The sequence below is a fragment of the Pelodiscus sinensis genome, chromosome 30 (genome assembly GCF_049634645.1).
Source record: "Pelodiscus sinensis isolate JC-2024 chromosome 30, ASM4963464v1, whole genome shotgun sequence".
Taxonomy (NCBI): Eukaryota; Metazoa; Chordata; order Testudines; family Trionychidae; genus Pelodiscus; species Pelodiscus sinensis.
The window spans coordinates 5,267,983-5,280,850 of record NC_134740.1 but is presented as its reverse complement, the minus strand read 5'-3'; positions in this window follow the sequence as shown (position 1 = coordinate 5,280,850).

The window sequence follows — 12,868 nt, the reverse complement described above, 5'->3', positions numbered from 1 at the left end:
AACGAACCGGCCCCTGCTTTGCATGCCGCGCGCGCTATGCAAATGAGGGGGTTGTTTCCTCTCCAGCACAGACTATTTCTGCCCTCTCGTCCCACGGCCCCTCCCAACGCCCAGCCCGTGTCGCTCCCTCCGGGTCTCGGTGCCTGTGTCTGTCCGGCTGCCCAGCGGGGAGATGAAATTCCTGCTCCCGTCTCTCCTGCTCTGTGCCCTGGCGGCAGGTAAGTGCCTCGGCGCGAGCTGTCTCTGCCCCGCGGAGCCCGCCGCGCCCCGCGCTCTGGCTGAGGTTTCTCCTGGCTCTTTGCAGGTGGCCGCTCCCAGGTGACACTGCGGCAGCCCGGAGCCGCCCAGGTGAAGCCTTCGCAGACCCTGAGCCTCACCTGCTCCGTGTCCGGATTCTCTCTCACTGAGTACGGGTATTCAGTGAGCTGGATCCGACAGCCCCCGGGGAAAGGCCTGGAGTGGCTGTGTCTGGTGTTCTGGGATGATGACAAGCGCTACTCGGAGTCCCTGAAAAGCCGCTTGAGCATCTCCCGGGACACGTCCAAGGGCGAGGTGTATTTGGAAATGAGAGGCATGGAAGCAGGAGACAGCGGCACCTATTACTGCGCCAGAAACACAGTGACACAGAGCGCAGCAGGGACTCGCACAAAAAGGGGAAGCGGATTCCGAGCAGCGCGGGATGAGGCCAGATCGGCTCAGAGCAAAGAGATTTCTCCAGTCAACCTCCTGGTCAAAAAGAAAGAAAGAAAAAATCATTTTCCACCAGGGCGTCTCTGTCTCCAAGTCCTGAGTGGATCAGAGCAGCCGGACCACATAGGAACAGCCCATTCGGAGCTGGACTAGAGCCCGTGTCGAACAGGCTTTGTAGCTAGTCACTAGAGGGCAGTATTGTCACACAACTGAGGCGGCCGCAGTCGCTGGCCATAGGGCGCTGTGATGCTGATAGCGAATCTCTTAGGTACCTTCTCGCAGTGGGTCTGGCCCACGAAAGCTCATCACCTAATAAACCATCTTGTTAGTCTTTGCAGTGCTACACAGTCCTGTCTCTTCTCCCCGCAGGATTTGAGAACCGGGGCTTTGAAATGCGGGATTTTGAGTTTTTCATCTGCTCGTAGGTCTCTCGTCATCACTTTCATCTGTAAAGTGTAAAATTAAATGAATTACCCCTTTCCCTCCCCCCGCAAATGTGCCTGAAAGCAGCTACAGCGGAAATACATCCCTGGTGCATCTTCCCAGCAGGTGACTCGAGAGGAAGACAGGCGAGTTGGCAATGTTCCTGCTGGTTATTCATAAATGTATCCCTTTGCATCAGTAGGTGCCACGTCACTTTCCCGACATGCCCAGTCCTACAAAAGGGGAAACTGAGGAGCACAGAAATGACTTGCCAGAGTTCACTCGGCAGCCGGACTGTCTGCTCAGACTCTTCAACCCCAGGACCGGCTCTAGGCACCAGCAAATCAAGTATGTGCTTGGGGCGGCACATTTCAAGGGGTGGCATTCTGGCTGAGAGCCGCCCGCTGAGTGGGGACGTTCACTCGGCACAGCCCCCTGCAGCCCAGAACTCCTGAGCTTAAGCGACCCGCCAGCCTCAGCCTCCCGGGCGTTGGGATCACAGGCACCTGCTATGGCGCCAGGCTGGCTACCAACGGCTCCAAGCTGCACCTTGAACTCACTGTCAGATGGAACCGAGCGCAGGCGCCATGTGATATCGGCATCTCCCTTGGCATTGCCCTTGGAACACGGGCCATGGGGGGGAGGGGAGAGGGTTGGGCCCAGCCCTGAGAATGGGGCGCTGGGCGGTATCAACACAAACCGGGTCTGGCTCGGCCCCAGCTAGTCCCGGGGGCTCCCCGCTCTCAGTGCGCCCCGCCCAGAGCTCTGACCTGCTCCATTTCTGATCCAGGTCCCTTCTCCCCGGCCCTAAAACATCCCAGCAGTGACCGTGTCAAGGCCGAACGGGGCCCAGCAGGGTCCCCCCGAACTGCGGACGCCTCCAGCCTCAGCCTCCAGCAGCGCTGGGAAAAGAAGCGCCAGCCGGTGTGTGTGCGGCTGGGGCAGGTCCCCTCTCCCCAGTGCGCCCAGTTTGACCGATGGGAATGGAGCCCCCGAAACACCCAGGGTCCTATATGGAGGGACAAAGGATCCCCCGCCCCTTGGATCATGTGCGGGGAGCGGCATTAGCCCAGCTCCCTGGCGCCCGCTCTGGCCAGCGCCTCAGACCGCAGAGCTTGAAGCTGGAGCCTTGAGAAGGCAAAACCCACCCGGCACAGTGGCGGGTGCCTGTGATCCCAGCGCCCAGAGCGGCTTAGACCAGCAAGTCGCTTGAGTGTAGGAGTTCTGGGCTGCAGGGGGCTGTGCCGAATGGGTGTCTGCACTAAAGCAGCATCAACGGGGGGGAGCCCGGGGTCCTCAGGATGCCTAAGGAGGGGCGAACCGGCTGAGGTCTGGAACTGAGCAGGTCGAAGCTCCCCTGCCGCTCAGTAGTGGGATAGCCCCTGTGGGGCAGCCTGGGGGAGACCCGGCCTCTTGTTATGCCGCCCTCCGCAGAACCCATCTGGGGAACGGAGCATCCACACGGAGGGGTCCGGAATGGGGAGGGCGGGCAAACACGCAGGAGTCAGGGATCTTCAAAGCGTGATCGGACCCCAGATGCCAAATGTCCGGGCTGGGCACAGAGGGATCGCAGCGCTGCTTCCCGGAGTCTCGAAGCGAGCTGCAGGGCTCGCAACTCACGTGTCTCTCTCCGAACCCTGCAGCCCATCTAGTGTGCGGGGCCCTGCTCCCCTCTCAGGATCTCTGGGGAATGGGCGCCCCCGCTGCTCCAGTCCGGATCCCAGCTGTGTGTTTGGCTCCATTCTCCTCCCCCAAGGCTCTGCAGTGGGGGGCGGCATAAAAAGAGGCCGGGTCTCCCCAGCCTGCGCTGCAGGGGCTGCTCACAGGCGCTATCCCACTACTGAGCGGCACCGGAGCTTTGACCTGCTCCGTTCCCGACCTGGGCCGGTTCGCCCCTCCTTCCGCAACCTGGGGACCCCGGGCTCCCCAGGGACCCTCCCCCTCCCCCAATGCCACACTTAGCGCATACATCCGCTCGGCGCAGCCTCCTGCACAGACTCGCACCCAGGCCCGTGTGGAGCCCGGAGGCCTTGGACAGAGCGAAGCGTTTCAGCCCGCGGGAGGCTTCTCGGGTTCTGGGGGCAGGGAACAAGGCGCCACCAGGGCAATAGCGGGGAACGGGGTCGGTGACACACGCCCCGAGGGTCCCACCTGGCGATCCGCTCCGGAGCCACAGAACCGGGTGTCGCTCTCCCGCTGCCCTCAGTGCAGGGCCGGCTCTAAGCAGCAGGAAAGCCCCCAGTCCCACTCCACTCATGCGTCTCTCACAAAAAAGGGAGGGGCAGCCAAAAAAATGTTGCTTGGGTGGCAAAAAACCTAGAACCGGTCTGGGACCGGACCCAGCGCTATTGGCTGCCCAGCTGTTCTCAGACTCTCCTGGACAGGCTGGCGCAGCCTTTTCCCCGCAGGCAGCTCCCAGACCCTCGGCCCTTATCGCTTCTCCACAGCTGCTGTGTCCCCGGGACTCCCCCTCCCTTCCCTTGGCTTCCTCCGTTCCCGGCCCCGCAGCGCTTCCCGCCAGCCGTAGACTGCACTTTCCAGGCCCGATTCTGTGGATTTGAGCCCCCAGGCCGCTTCCTAAGGGCCCCCCAGGAGAAAGGGAATTTCCTTCAGGCAGTGGCCCCACAGTCTGGGAATGGAGGTGTAGCTCGGGCACAGCCATTATTCTTTGGGCTATTGGTGCACAAGAAAAGTTAAAAGCCACCTGCCCGGACAGGGCTGGACACCTCTGTGTGACTTAGTGGGGGTTACCTTGCTGGTTGCTAAGCTGAGCAGTGGGTTGTGAGTGACTTCCACTGGCTGCTGGCTGCAGCACGGCCCAGCAGGGCAGGGGATGAGTCATTATGCAAGGGGGCTTTGAACCTGTCTGACCAGTTATCTCCAAGGGAGCAGAACGATGGGAAGAAGGTGGAGTGGAGCCCTGGCTGGGGGCAGGGCTGGAAGTGAGTGAGGGAGGTTTCTGGCTGGTATCATGGAGGAAGCAGCCTAGGCAATGGGCTGGGATTTAGGGGCCCACACTCCCCCATCTCAAGGGAGGCTGAGGCATCCTAGGTCTGCCCTGGAACCAGATTACATCTGTGCTGTGCTGTATCCTGGAGAAGCAATAAACTCCCTCTGTTCTACTGGCTGGTGGAGTCTGTCCGTGCCATTATGGGGGTGCAGGAGACGGGAAAACTCCAACGTCCCTTCACACTCTGCTCCCGGGTTAACGGCCTGATGCTCTGCCTGCTGCCCTAGTTAGTGACCTTAGAAAAGGTTTCAGGCTACTGCTAGGAGAGCGAAATGGTTCCACCCGCACGCACGGGACAGAGCCACAAGGGGGCAGCAAAGTGTCACGTGGGAGCACGACGCGTTTCTTCCCGCAGACTGACCCTGGGCACAGGCTCCGGGAATTCCCGCCCCAGCGCCCAGGGCTGGATTGTCCCAGGGCGGGTCCGACCGCTCCGCCCCCTTCCCCGTCAGCACAAGGGCAGCGCCCAGGGCCCCTCGGAGGGTTTGGCAGCCGCAGCGCTCGGGCCCATTTCACCCGGGCGGGGGGAGCCCTCGGTTCTGTTCTGTCAGTTTCCTTCCTATCGCCTGTTACATTCTGAGTTCACAATAGGAGGAATCTTCCTGCTGAGCCCCCCAGTTAACTCCGAGCTCAGACCCATGTCCACGTGCGTCAGTGTCTGCCGGGATCGGGACCCGAATTTCATTCGTGTGTTTAGTGCCCGCGGGACCGCGCCCCGCTCAGTTCTCCCGGCGGCTATTTGTACAGGCGGGTGACGCTGAGGTTTAGTCAAGTGACGTAGCGGTGCCCACATGCAAATGAAGAAGGAAAGTGACTGATAAAGGCGAACAAGCGGCCCTCCCTGAACAGCTGCCGGCAGAGGAAGGGTCGCTAGTTCCCAGGCACGGAACCGAGGCTCAAAATGCTCAGTCTGAGCCTCTTTTCCTTGTTGGCAGCTCTCTCCGGTAGGTTGATGAACGCACGGGCATCAGCTCAGCACAGCTGGGCCAGGGGAGGGAAGATGGTTGTAAGCTAGGCCAGAAAGGTGCGGGTCAGGATTGTAAATTCTCTAGCCTTGAAGAAATCACATAGATTGAGATTTTGAAACGTTAAAAAGATTTTAATACCCACGTTCATCATTTGTAATGGGACCTGGGTATCCCAAAACTCAGAGAGCACACTAAAATACCTTCCTGCCTCAGTTTCTCCTTTTCAAAATGGGGATAACTGCCCCTCCCTACAGCACAGGAGGGTAGTGCAGGTAAATTCCTTTTGACACACAAGCTGATCAGTGTGAGGAGGGGAACAGAGGGTCTTGGGTAAACCTGGGAAGGCGGGGACAGACGGGAATTAACTGTGTTTTCATGATTAACAGGTGCCAGCTCCCAGATCCAGCTGACCCAGTCTGGGGCAGAAATCAAGAAGCCCGGAGAGTCCGTGAAGCTGACATGTAAAACCTCCGGCTACACCTTTACCAGCTATGAGATTCACTGGGTCCGGCAGGCTCCCGGGAAAGGCCTGGAGTGGATGGGATACATCAATCCCAGCAGCGGTAGCACTGGCTACGCCCCGGCCTTCCAGGGGCGAGTCACCATCACCAGGGACAACTCCATAACCACGGCCTGGCTGCAGCTGGGCAGCCTGCGAGCCGATGACACCGCCACGTATTACTGCGCTCGGCACACAGTGACACAAATCTCATCTACAGCCCTTCAGAAACCTCCAGTGAGAGAACCCAGGGCTCCTGCCAATTCCTCACTCACCCGGGCCAGTGGTTGCTCGTGTGAACCCGGGTAATTTCACGCCCTATCAGGGACTCAGAATCAGAGACAGCTAAAGGGGGTTAGAACCCTAAGTGCCTAAATCACTTTCCAGGCGACTCCGTTCCTGGGACCCAGTCGGCTCCAGCTGGGGGGGCCGGAGCCACCGCAGCCCCTGGAGAAACGGGATGTGGCAGGAGCAATCGGCAGGAAATGTGGGTCTGCCCAAGGACCGGACCCGCCCCCAGGGCCCTGCCCCTGAGCTCACCCACAGCTCCAGCGGGGGAGGGGCCCTGGCTGCTGACGCCTTTTAGCCAACCCCTCTAGCAGCGAGGGGCCCTGCCAGTCACAGGCCCCTGGAACGCGCCTGCGGGCGGAGAGCGCGCCCCGAGCAAAGGGCGCTACGCGGTCAGAGCTCCGGAGAGAGCGCAGAGCGGAGGGAGGAGCGGTGCTGAACAGAACAGCCGGGCACTGGTAACTGTGGGATCCAGCCGGAGGCAGCCCCGAGAAAGGTCTCGCTGGCTCTGGGCTCCCAGCCTCCCATCTTAACCGCCAGCAGGGCCCACCAGGGAGATTTGAGGGGGGACGGGCTCCATTTCTGGTTGGTCGAGTTGAGACACCTTAAAAGGGGCGGCCAGGGAAAGCCCCGTCCCAGGGAAGAACCGCGGTTCTCAGCGCACGGCGTGTGTAGAGAAACTGAGGCTGCGACGCTGGAATCGGCCTCGTGCTCTGCTGCAGGTGGAGCTTCACCCATTTGAGTCACAAGGATGCTTCTTCCAGCCTCTCATTAAACTCCGGTCAGTTCCCTCAGCGCTGCAGCCGGGACTGGGTCATCTTGCCCTAGGAAAAGGCCTGGTGAGGGAGAGTTCATTGCCCAGATTCCCCTCACCCTCATTAGAGATTGGAGTCCCAGCATTTGATAAACAGAGCACATATGACTGTGCTCGGGTCACAGTGATACAAACCAGCCCCTCACAAACCCCAGTGGTGGAACCCAGGTGTCCTGCCAACACTGGTGCCTTTAGCCCCTCCAGAGGGCATTTGCCGAGTTCTACGTTCTGGGGTAATTTCCCCCCAAACTTCACAGGCCCCAACTCATTCAGGCCTCAGTAAGAAGAGTTTCCTGGCTGCGGGTCTCAGTCACTTTTCAAAATATGAATTAAGCTCCTGTAACAGCAGCAAAACAGCCCTGAGGAAATTCCCTCAAGGCCAGACGAGGGGGACTTTGGGGGAGGGATCTTTCCGTGAAAGCTGTTCTGCAGTGAATAAATTAGTACTGGGGAGCGGGGGGGCATCTGCCCGCGCAGAGAAAGGCTCCAGACCCTGAGCAGGGTTTGCCTGGGGCGCGTTCTATGGACCTAGCGTCTCCTCCAAGCTCCAGCAGGGCCCGTTAAATCTGCTTCCTCTGCTGCCCGGGCAGGGCCGGCTCTGCGCTGCGATCAGGGCAGCTGGCAGAGGGGACAGACACAAGGACAAGGGGGCAGGCAGAGAACTGGGGCGGGGCAGAGGGAGGTTTTCCCTGGTCTGACACAAATCCCCAGAATCACGTTCACAATCTCGCGAAAGCGCCGCCCGTGGCCACACTGAGGCAGCAAAATGCAACGTGAGCCCGGGGAGAAATGTTCCCTCACCGGCCCTGCAAACACTGGGCCGGATCGTCCCCTCTCCGGCCGGGATTTGCACAGGCAGGGTTTGCTCACAGGCCAAGCCCGTGAGATGGCTGGGAAGTGAGTTCCCGGCATCTCTGGGGGCTTTGGGAGTCAGCGCTCAGCCTCAGAATTCATCAGCGCAGGGTCCTGTATCCGCAGCTTCTTCTCTTTGGTCACTGCCCCCTTCCATTCATGGGGTATCACATCCCAGCAACCCGGCGTTATTCACCTCCGCATTGCAACGTCCCGCTCAACCCGAAATTCCCCCGATCTCAGCACGTTTCACGCACTAATCAACAACGTCCTCATCTCGCGGCTCCGTTCCGCACACTCGTGTGTCTGGCACCCGCCTGCCGTGGCACGTTCCAAGTCCCGCAGGGAATTCGGACACCCCCTTCGCGCTGATGTTTGATGGGTCCTGAGCATGCGCATCCCGGGGCTGCTTGGCGAATCCAACCCGCAGATTGTCCTCCCTTTGGGGGTAGCGGCCTTCATTGCCCGGCGGGTGTCTGTGGCCGCTGCAATAAGAGAGGTCTGATCTCTGGCTGTGGCCTCAAAATTCTACAGGAGTAACATGACTATAACAACAACAGTAACACACGTGGCCCCGCACTGAGGGGCCAGAGCTAGTTACAGCGCCACGCACAGCGGCCGGGGTTCCCAGCCTGTGGAAATACGCACAATTCCACCGGCTCGGACTAAACTGCCCTGGTTTGTGCGGGCGGGAAATCTGGCCCCATTGACTCCAGTGGAGAGAGATTGATTCACGCCAGCTGGGAATCTGGTCCCATCGATTCCAATGGAGCTATGGACAACTGATTCCATTGGATGGTCCCGCCCATTAACGTCATTGGAGCTACACTAATGTCAGGGGCTGGAAATCTGGCTCTCCCGTAAATATTCTTGAAAAGCTCAATAGAGATAAACATGGTAAAATGGAATGAAACGGATTTTCGACTTACGCTCTACTTAGCAGGGGAAGGTTTTCAGAGTTGTTGTAAGGGAGTTAAGCTGCCAAATCTTTCTAAATTTGGTGTTCCTAATTCCCCTGGGCTTTCCTGAAATCCAAGCCAATACGACAAAAGAAGGGGCATGATTTATCTTATCCAAAGATTCCTTCCTTCCTAAGAAGGCTTCGCCATGCGCTTATGTTGGGCTGAGAATTCCAAAGGCCGCTGAGAGTTAAATGACTAAATGCTGTTTATTTAAACTGAGTTCGGGAGAACAGATACCTTCGGCGGTTTCACACTTATTTGATCTGAGCTCACTCCCTGAAGGCGACAGCGGTCCCAGAGAGATCCCGTGTAGGCCCGCCTCAGACCTGTTATATTCACATGGCGAAACTCGCATGCAAATCCCTACTCCGGCGGGTTCCTGTTTAAATACCGACCCCTGGTTCTAGGCGCCTCAGACTCCCCCAAGACACAGACCCGCGCGGTCCTGGGTGCTGGAGACAGTTTGCACATCACTGAAGATGAATCTTCTACTGATTTTCCTTTTCATGGTGGAGGCCCCTTCAGGTACGTGGCTATTGGGGGTCCGGAGGGATCCCTGCTGCGCTGAGGACAGAAGAGAAGCTGTTCGAGGCCAGCCTAAGGGAATTAGGTGCCCGGATCCCAGTGGAATTAGGTGGCAGGTGACTCCCTTAGGCGCCCTCCAGGGTGTTCAATTTTCATATTCCCAGGGATCTGTGGGACTGACTCACTCCGTCATTTCCGTGTTTCCCTCCAGGGGTCCTCTCCCAAGTGCAGCTGCGGGAAACGGGCCCAGGAGCGGCGAAGCCCGGGGAGTCCTTGACACTCACTTGCACCATCTCCGGAGACTCGGTTTCCACCGACAGCGCTGCCTGGCACTGGCTCCGGCAGCCCGCGGGGAAGGGGCTGGAGTGGGTGGGGCGCACGTGGTACAGGTCTGGCCAGTGGAACACTGAATACAACAGCGCGCTGCGGGGCCGAGCGACCCTCCCCGCAGACACCGCCAGGAACCAGGTCTCGCTGCAGCTCCGCGCGCTGACAGCTGTGGACACCGGCACCTATTACTGCGCCGTGACACAGAGCAACCCGGGGCTGGTACCAAAAGGGGAAGCGGATTCTCACCGCCCCACTGAGACAATGGGAACGCAAAGAGCCGCGATCCCCCCTCGCTCCCAAACTCCGTGTGACTCGAAAGGCAACGCCAACGGAGGGGGGGGGGGGAATCCGGCACTGAGGGCACCTCCCGGGCGGGTGCCCAGCCACCCGCCTGTGCCGGACTCCGGGGCTGTCAGCTCCGCAGAGCGACTTTTGAACAGGCTCCGCCTCTTGCAGGAAATTGAACGCGTCTTTGTGGCAAAGGGGCGAGGCGGAGGGTGGCTGGGAACGGCCGGGGAGCCGCCCCGGGGATCCGAGAATTCCCATAGTCCAGCACCTGGGCTCTAAGGGTGACGTCAATGCCACGTGATTAGGTGTCGGCGCGCACAGCGTGAGGATGGGAACACTGGGCGAGAGCTCCTGACACCTGGGTTTGGTTCTAACAGCCAACAACGTTGGGGCAGGTTCCAGTCTCCGTGCCTCAGTTTACCAACCATTGACAGGGGGACACTAAAGCTCCGTGTCCCTTCCCAACACCCTGTGGCAGAGCTGGATGTTACTCTCAAAGACTGCACAAAAAGGGGAAGCAGCTGTGACATAGTGGGGAGTAACTTGCTGGGGCTGTGGGCGACCTCTGCTGTCTGTAGCATGGCCCCGCAGGGCAGGGGATGAGTCATTATGGAAAAGGGGTGTCTCAACCTGTCTTACCAGCTACCCCCCAGGGAGAGAAACAAAGGAAGGTAAATGCTGCCCCTGGCTGGGGGGCAAGGCTGTAGGAGAGTTAGTTAGTCTCTGTCTGGGAGCATGGAGGAAGCAGCCTCAGCAACAGGCTGGGGGGGTTAGAAGCCGAGACCCCCTCCCCCATATCAAGGGGGGCTGAGGCATCCTAGGCCTGCCCTGTAACCAGATTCCATCTGTGCTGTGCTGTATCCTGGAGAAGCAATAAACTCCCTCTGTTCTACTGGCTGGTGGAGTCTGTTCGAGCCATTACAGGGGTGCAGGAAACGGGGAAACCCCAACGCGCCGTCACACTGGTGTCAGGCAAGACAAAGGACCACATACAGGTAAAATTTTTACCCCCTTCTGTGCCTCTCAATGCCAGCGGGTCAAGCCAAGGCTGGTCCCTCAATTCCTAGGAAAGACGAATACGAGATGGGTGTCCCCATGGAACCTCAGGAGGTCAAACACGTAACTCAGCCAGCAGATAGATGGTAGATTGACACTCAGAGTAAATGTGCTGCTGGACCCCTCTTTATACCCATAGGGGCCCGTATCCTCTTTCTTATCTAAGATGCCAAATTGTACTGGTCTGTCTTTGTGACCCCAGTTCTTACAAGGGAGTTTCAACTTAATTTACACTTGCAAGAGAGATAACTAAATTGTGAGTACTGGACATTTTTTTTACTGGGAGAGAGATTCCTCCCCCCATGGACGGCTGTGTGTTCGTATCAATATGGATTTCAGTCAAGGGCACTCCTTGGCAGCCTCTTGATCAGCAATTGGCATATCTCTGTTTACAGTCATTCAGGGTCACAGCAGCCTGCATGTCCAGGCCTTCTGTTCAAGGCTTCCTGCTCTGTGTGCCCTGTATGCTTCAGGCAAGCAAAGATGGATGTTACAGGGGGGTTCCTGTCTGCTTACACAGGAACATAAGGAGCTCCTGGTAAATGCCTTGGGTGGTCCAGCATTGCCTCTGATCCTGCACTCTATTGTTCTTCTCCAAATGTATAACCTCTTCTGTCAGCCTTAGCACAGCCTGCCCTGGGGACCTGGGCTAGGGCTGCGGGGCCCTGCGATGTGCAACGGAGGCACAAAGGGCCTCATTAGAGGTCCAAGTTCTTCCAAACACTCTCAAGGGTTCACTGAGTGTCAGGCTGTCCTGCACCATGGTGGCTGGCGTGCGGGACGGTGGGCGGAGGGAAGGAGGGGAACTCGGGTGCTACTTTCCAAAGCCAGGGGAAAGTTTTACCTCTTGGAAGCATTTGGTGGTTTCCTTTGTCTTCCTCAGTAGCCCACCTCGGGGCGCTGCTGGGACCTGCCTTTTGGGGAGAGATCTGGGTTATCGGGTTAGACGGGCAGATGCATGCTGGGAAAGGAAGGATAGTGAGAGAGAACAAGTCCTTCCTAGGCAAGGAGAGCTGAGTGAGTGCAAAAGCAGGTCTCATTCGCCCACAGAAGGTGGCCCAATCTAAGACATTATCTGACCCTGCTGGTGTCTGTGGGACTGACATGGCCACAACATCACTAAAAACAGAGGGAGGGAGAGTGAGAATAAAGTGAGCGAGAGGGGGGGGGTATGGGGATAGACAGATGGACGGACAGCCTTGTGACGTAGTGTTGGTACCTTGCTGGTTGCCCCACATTGGGCTCTGGGTGACCCCCTGTGACGTAGTGGGGGGTAACTTGCTAACTCACTGGCTGCTGTTTGTAGCACCACCAAGCAAGACAAGCGATGAGTCACTATGCAAAGAGGGTATCTCAACCTGTCTGACCAGCTACCCCCCAGGGAGAGGAACAAAGGAAGGTGGATGTTGCCCCTGGCTGGGGAGCAGGGCTGGAGGAGAGTTAGTTAGTTTTCTGTCTGGGAGCATGGAGGAAGCAGCCTCAGCAACAGCCTGGGGGGTTTAGAAGCCGAGACCCCCTCCCCCATATCAAGGGGGGCTGAGGCATCCTAGGCCTGCCCTGTAACCAGATTCCATCTGTGCTGTGCTGTATCTTGGAGAAGCAATAAACCACCTCTATTCTACTGGCTGGTGGAGTCTGTTCGTGACATATCGGGGGTGCAGGAGGCGGGGGACCCCCAATGCACCGTCACACCCCCACTGGCTGCTGTCTGTACCACGGCCCAGTCCAGTAGTTCATTGGACAGGGAGATAACCTATTTGACCAGTTACCTCCCAGGGAGAGGAACAAAGGAAGGTGGAATGTCACCCCTGGTTGGAGGACAGGGGTGGAAGTGAGGGAGTTAGTTTCTGTCTGGGATCATGAAGGAGACAGCCTAGGGAAGGGGCTGGGATTTAGGGGCCCAGTCTCCCCCATCTCAAGGGGGGGCGGAGGCATCCTAGGCCTGCCCTGGAACATCTGTGCTGTATGCTGGAGAAGCAAAACACTCCCTCTATTCTACTGGCTGGTGGAGTCTGTTCCTGACATCATGGCGGTGCAGGAGGTGGGAAACCCCCACAGGAGTGTATGGAGATAGATAGATAGATAGATAGATAGATAGATAGATAGATAGATAGATAGATAGAAAGGATGCATATGGAGGTGGATGGATGGGTACAGGTTGGG